Genomic DNA, 7,575 nt, shown 5'->3' on the forward strand with positions numbered 1-7,575 from the left:
GTCACACCAATGGTTATATGTACCTATTACATACACTTATAACTGAACTGCAATTTTCTGTTACACAGGTATCTATTTTTGGATCCTGCTTGGACACAGGGGCTACAGAATGACTGCATGAAGTGTTAAATGACAGCAGTCCCTCACCTGAACCTCAGCCCACAAACCTATTATCTAGCTAGGACAAGGTCATGCATTGAAATGACCTTTGGGGAACTGAAGAGAATATTTCAGTGTCTAACATTGAGGATTGCAGCTGAAATTATTTATCTGACTAACCAATAACTGTCTATATTTTATGTCTGATAAAAACAATTGTCTTTCATTTTGTTGCTTACTTCAGCTTTAACTCTCCTAGTAACATGACGTTGTAAACTATCGGTACTAGGTGTTGACAAAATATTAATATGCTCTCCTATTTGTAAGTCGCTTTGGATAAAAGCATCTGCCACATGAATAAGTGTAAATGACAGGGCCTGTGAAATAACTGTTTCATGTGGTATACATTATCATTAGCACAGTGTAAGAGCTGCATGTGGTACATTTTTGAATTTTTTTTTTTCTTGACAAGACTAGCATGATGATGTCTATAGGCATTTAATAATAATAAGCAGCAAGCACTTATCCCTAACCTGAAATAAGAGATGTGGGCTAATATATTAACAATGCAATCTACATTGCAAGATGGGAACTCAAGTTAGTGACTCGCACTCAAGTCACACTCGAGTCGCATTTTAAAACACTTAGGACTTGACTCAAAAAAAGGACTTGTGAATATTGAAAAAAAACGAGTCTTTTATCCTTGACTTACTGATATCATAAGGAAAGAATGTGTATAGCTGTAAATAGAACTTATATTATAGAATTTCATGATGGACATTTCACTGCGTATTCCGCATAAACTTCAATCACATGAAATATGGAAGCAGCCTCGGCACCAAATGTTCTCACATTCGGTTACATTAGCTTTCCTGTCACGTTCAGCTTTCCTGTAGCTCAGTGGTAAAATCATTGCGTTAACAACACAAAGTTGTGGGTTCGATCCCAGGGGATTGCAAATACCTGTGCAAAATGTATAGGATAAAGCAATGTAAGTCGCTTTGGATAAAAGCGTCTGCTAAATGCCTAATGTTAATGTATATGTGTCAGAATCAGGAATGTCGGGAAGATTGGCTAAATGTAAATTATGTGGGAAAATAATTAAAGACACCGGAACGACAAGGTCATCTTCATTAGGCATCTAAGAATGAATACACAAAGTTCAAAACAATCTTTGCTTTATTCAGTACTTCTACACTTTTAGAAAGTTTATTTTCTACTTGATTTATATGAGATTTCAAAATTATTTTATAATCTATTGTCACCCTGAGATACTTCTTTCCAGTAACCCATTCTAGGACTACGCCATCAACCTGTATCTGCAGTTGTGTACTCCTTTTCAAATAACATACGTTTAGTTGTATTAGTGTTTAATGATAATTTATTACTATTGAAGCACCTTTTAATTTGCCCATTTCTGTAGCTATAGTCTGTACCAGTGTTTTTAAATCCCTCCCAGAAAAAAAAATATTTGTATCATCTTCAAATAAAAAAACTTTGCAAATATCATTTATGTAAAGAAAAATTATTTTTGGGCCAAACACTGACCCCTGAGGAATACCTCAAACAATATCCAAACATGACGATGAATATTCTCCCAACTTCACAAATTGTCTCCTATCTCTTAAATAACTTTCCATACAATGCAATACTACACCCGATGCCATATCATTCCAGTTTTTTATTTAATATATTATGATTGATTGTATCGAAAGCTATCTTAAGATCTATAAATACTCCAACAACATATTGTAGCTTTTGTATATTCCTCAATAGAATCAATTAATAAAAGAAATGTAGACCTTTATGATCTAAATCCATATTGTCGGGATCTAAAGCGAGTACTTGTTTATGTTTTTGTGTGAGTGTATTAGTGTCTGAGCACAAGGGGATTGGTGGTAACAACCTCACATGCTCACAGTCTGCGTGTTTGTGTATACTCAACTGCCACTTATTAGCCTTCATTTTCCACAAGTGTTTTCACCTAGTTTTCGGTAATTTTGTCCCTATTTAATCCCCATCACTCCTCACCCCCATTGAGCGATCGTCAACTCTGGTTGACCCAGTTCTGTATGCTCTTACAAGTATTCCCCATGTAAACCTTGCTTAGCCTTGCCTTGCCTTGCCTTACCTTGCCTTGCCTTGCCTTGCCTTGCCTAGCCTAGCCTAGTCAAGCCTAGCTGTATCTGGGTGTGTTGTGGTGGTTATACCTTGGTTGTGGTTCGCGTTTACTCTATGGATTGCTTTACGCTCTAGTTTCACAGCCTCACTACCTTCGAGGAGTCCACGAGGCCTTCACTGATCTTCTCTCCACACTGCTGATCATCTCTCCTTCCTCCTCGCGAGAGACTCTGACCCTTGGCGGGTTCAACATCACGAACAGTTCTATTGCATCCGGTCTGGGATTCACTGCTGATCATCTCTCCACATCCTTCGCTGGCGCTGCCTTATACTGGGATCTCCCAATTGGCCTCGCAGCCACCGCGAGAGACTCTGACCCTTGGCGGGTTCAACATCACAAACATTTCTATTGCATTACCTGTGTACGAACATTAATAAAGTTATCCTTACCCCGCTATTGAATCCGAGTGTTCCATCCCCTGACACATATTGACCGTCTGAAAGTATACATTTTTCCAGAATATTTGTAGATTATGTAAGAAGAGAAACAGGCTTATAATTTATGAAGCTGTGTTTATCCCTATTTTTATACAGTGGCACCACTTTAGATATTTTCATTTTGTCTGGGAATTTATCAGTTTGAAAGGATAATTAGAAATGTATGTTATAGGTTTTGACATTCCCTTAATTAACGTTTTCACCATTTTCATATCAAATTCATTGCAGTCGGTAGATGATCTGTATTTAAATGCATTCACTATATCTAGGCCTATTATTTAATTTTCTTCACCTTTGTTAGGAACATTGAGTTGGGATTCCTTTCTATTAAATTCTTGTTCCAATCTCCCCTTGACTGTGGTACAGGGATTTCATCTGGCAATTTTGGTCCAACACTCACAAAATAAATCAAGAAATGTGCTTTTCTAGCAATATCCGCGTTTTCTTTCAATAGATGTTCGTTAATGAAGACATTAGATCCTTGAACCTTTCTTCCTTGTTTTAACAGAACCATTTTGTATTTTCTGTCAATCAATCTCAAAATGATTGCTATAGCTTTTGTTTCTCAGAAGAACAAAGAAATAGATGTTACACTCAACATGTTTTTGTAGGGAATTAATAATTTCACAACACATAAAAAAGAAAGTGTCTTAAAACAGTTGAGTTTTTTACCCTTGTGATGTTAAACATGCTTCATTCTCCACTTGCCTGGGAACTGTTAAAAGTGTTGGTGTGTTACATTTTGCCATTGTGGTGATCTACAACTGCACTGTAGCACCAGTTTGATTACCACTAAACATCACATCACCTTGGAATTCAAACACATATCATTTATTAATTGTCTTTTCCCCAAACAATATGAAAAACAGTAGCTATACATTACTGCTCTATAATAATTGACATAATAATCATGATCTTACTTGAGATGATTATTAAAATGATTTGACAAATAGAGCATTCTGTTTTGAAAAAGAGTGTAAAATGTGGTCAGAGCAAACTTGACGTACTTCCTCTGCTTTAGACGTTTTTTCCTGTCTGTGTGTCAGAGCTCTTTGGTAAAGTTCATTTTAAACACGGTGAGATGAAGCAAGTTTCAATATATTGAAGGTATCAGAGCAAATCAACAACATGAGGATTATTTACCTTCAACTCTGTAAGTTTATTACAAATGTCTTCTTGTATTGTTGTTTTTACAATTGTTATACTGCATTTGAGTCATCCTAAAATCCTTATTATTGTCTTTTATAGATCTATTAATCTGGTGTCGAGCTGCAGAGGCTTTAGATCAACTGACTGATTTTGGACAAAATGTGACTATAAACTGTGATCTGGATGATGAGGACGTTTATTGGGTTTTACAGAAACAATCAGATTCTCCTACAGTGATACTGCGCTCATTCTCAAACCCAACATTAGCCTATCACTTCAATGAAACATTGAAAAACAAATATTCAGTACAATCTAAACATCGTCTTGTCATATATAATGTCACTGTAGATGAGTTAGGAGTTTATTACTGTATGAACAAAGATACACCTCCAAAACTCAGTCACAGCACAAGACTGAGCATCATTGGTGAGTACTTTTGCTCTCTCAGAGACCAAAACAAAGTAACTTGTAATACATTAGAAGTCATTCACAACAATGTCAGAAAAAGTACAGAACTTTCCCCAATACTGGAGTGGTACCCTGAATGGCTCCTTTTTGTTCATAAGGTACAAAACATAAAGTATTTTGTTTGGGTACATAGTTGTATGCACCTATTGTTTATCGTTAAATGTACTGTTAAATCCTGGAGAACATAAACATTTAATATGTACCAACTCTGTGACAACTATTGTACTATTGTACTGTATAAATGTTTCAGTTTTGTACATTTCTCCTCACAGTACTGCAGTTTTTGATTAATATAATTGATGTTTATTTGTTGCTTGACCCACAGATGAATTAACTTGTTTGTAATCCCTAATGTTATAAAATCAAGTAATCATGACCATGGAGTTCCGCATAAATTAAGGGAACAAGTTTACTCAGTCAGCTATCTATAGTCAAATTTCAGTCAGTCAATTTTCAGCATAGATATTAATCTCAACAAGTCAGATTTTGTCATCCACAGACAGTAAAACTCATTTCTAAAACAGACTAATTTCTTTTCAGAACCTACTCAACCAAGTGAGTTCAATACAACTGAGTGCAAGAATCACACAAATGTAACAGAACAAAATTCAACACATTGGACGACTTTGACTCTCATACTTGGTCTTCTGAATGCTGTTTTATTCATTTTACTCATAGGTGAGTTCTTTTTTCTAAATTCAGGCTCAATATACACATTGTGCTTTAAGTGTTTAAACATGTTGAATCTGATTTTATTGTGTTGTTCTGAAGGACTATTAAAAGTTTTTATTAAAGGAAATAAAACATTTGAAAAATGTCCTCTGCTACTTCATAATACTGATCTACAGCAAGTGACCTATAGATGCTTTTCTAATCCCAATCCAGTTAAAGGTAAATATCTCAAATCACAATACTGTACAGTATCTCAGCATCATTTAGATAAATGTAACATAAATCAACTGCCTTCATCTTGCTTAGAGATGTATTCATTTGTTCTTTCAGTGTGCAGAAGTGAAATGTTCAAAGCTTCATAAAGTCTTGATCGGGAAATCCAACAGCAACTGTGCTGCTTCACAGCTGCCAAAATAATCTGAAAAACTACCCTGACATACAGTATACATCTCACAGTGTAAAGAAATATGTATGATGAATTACATTACCTTACCAATTTAGTGATATTGGCTGTGATGCTGTGATGTAATGATGTTTCTATTCTTTAAAATAATTATGATAGCGCATGATAGTCTCATGATGTTGTCAGTTTATTTTAACATCCACTCATATTTCTACAAAGGAAGCTATCAATTGGGAATTTCTATGAGCATATATGTTTGACAATAACCATATAGATCTGATTGGTCATTTTGTTCGATCTGTAATAAAGCGATAATTTTCTCACCTTACCAAACTGTGTATAGCTTGAGCCAAAGAAAAGTTAAATGATTATAACTTATTAATGTCAGTCATCACTGAAAGTTTCTCTTTTAGTCAATAATCATGACAACGAAAATGTGACTTATGCTTATCCACTGTGGTTTTGGTATAAAAATAGATAAAGTGTGAAGTTTTGCATTTCTGTTTTTTATAAATTATAAATGGTTGGTATAATACATTTTTAGTTCAACTAAAGTGGTTTGGCTTTAAGTATTGAAAAATGAGTGTTGCCAAACCAAATAAAAAACCCTGTCAGTATATGTTTTATGTATTTTGATTAAAAAAATGTATGGTTGTTACAATGCTGTTACACTCAACTGAAGTGTTTAATAAACCCAGAAATGTGTTCCAATGGTCTCTGTAACCAATGACTAAAACACTCTCACCTTTGACTAAACATGTGGTTTAATCTTGAACCAGATGCAATTTTTTTTTCAGACAACTTACATATTTATCACATTCACACAACAGTCTTAAGTCTTTATTCAATTTGTAAGTGTTACTCCAAACATTAAATGGAAACTTTAGTACTTTGCTGCATTAAAATGTATAATTCATCAGAGAATGTTCAGTGCTAGATCTTCATATTCAGTAACTAAATTACTATATGTAACAAAGATCTTTATACTTCATACAGCTTGACTTTAATCTCTATAGTCAATCTCAGGCATGAGCCAAATAAATAAAACATTTTTTTTTTCAATATAAAAAGTCACACATTTCTACCTTTTGCCATATAGATAAAAATGTTTGGTTATATGAATAATGCTGTTAGTGACTATAGACACCTTTCTGAACATTGTGACAAGTTCTCTGGGCAGAGCTTACGTTGGGGCAGAAAGATCCCCCTGACCACATATCTTACGCTAGGTAGCATGTTTTGTTTGCTTGCTTTTTGATAATGACTAGATAAAAATCACTCACTGTGTAGGACCGCGATTGTTCTTAAAAAGTTCACTTTAATGTAAAGAACCTGACCAAACTCCCTCAATGGATGGATCAACAGGATTTCCTCAAGTTAATACCGTCTATTCTCTTTAATATTCTTGTAGTATTACACCTCATACGACCACTTTCAACAAGTCGGTATGATTTATTAGGGTCTCCATGAAATTTCTGGAACATATTTTGCTTAAAAAGACTCAATGGCTGTGTGAACAAAACCCTTCTTGCCTCCTCAAAAACATCTCTGCTCACAGCAAAACGATGAGTTACAGTGCACCCCACCCCTTCCGTCTGGCTTTTCAACACACGAATAGTGTCCAAAAATATAAGTAAATCAACTGCTGTCTCCTCCTAAGTTTGGACTCTGTGCAGCGACCACATTGCATGTTGTTCACAAACTGTAACCATGGCGTCAGTCACATTTCTGTGTTGCTAGATGCACCGGGGCCCGATTATAGCACTTAAACACAGAAAAAGTGAGGTAGTCTCTCTCTAGTGTTAACATTACAAACACTTGACTTCCTATTTGATGATTGAGACCTTTTGTATAGAGCTTTGCAGATCAGTTCACTTTATCCAGTGTGTGGTGTGAAGCAGTTTTTATTATATTAATGTCCTCAGATCACAGCAACAACATGAGGATTATTCAGCTTCAGCTCTTTAAGTGTATTGTGTGTTATGATGCTCTTTATTAGAAAATGTTTTCTATTTTTTTAAAGGTGGTTGATAATACCTGCCACTTACAGTGTTGCATTTTTATTAATCCATGTGACATTATTAATGTGTGTGTTCCTTGTTTTTATCTTAAAGATCTATTAATCTTGTGTCAAGCTGCAGAGACTTTAGATCAACTGACTGCTT

The sequence above is a fragment of the Triplophysa dalaica genome, chromosome 10 (genome assembly GCF_015846415.1).
Source record: "Triplophysa dalaica isolate WHDGS20190420 chromosome 10, ASM1584641v1, whole genome shotgun sequence".
In the NCBI taxonomy this organism is placed as follows: Eukaryota; Metazoa; Chordata; class Actinopteri; order Cypriniformes; family Nemacheilidae; genus Triplophysa; species Triplophysa dalaica.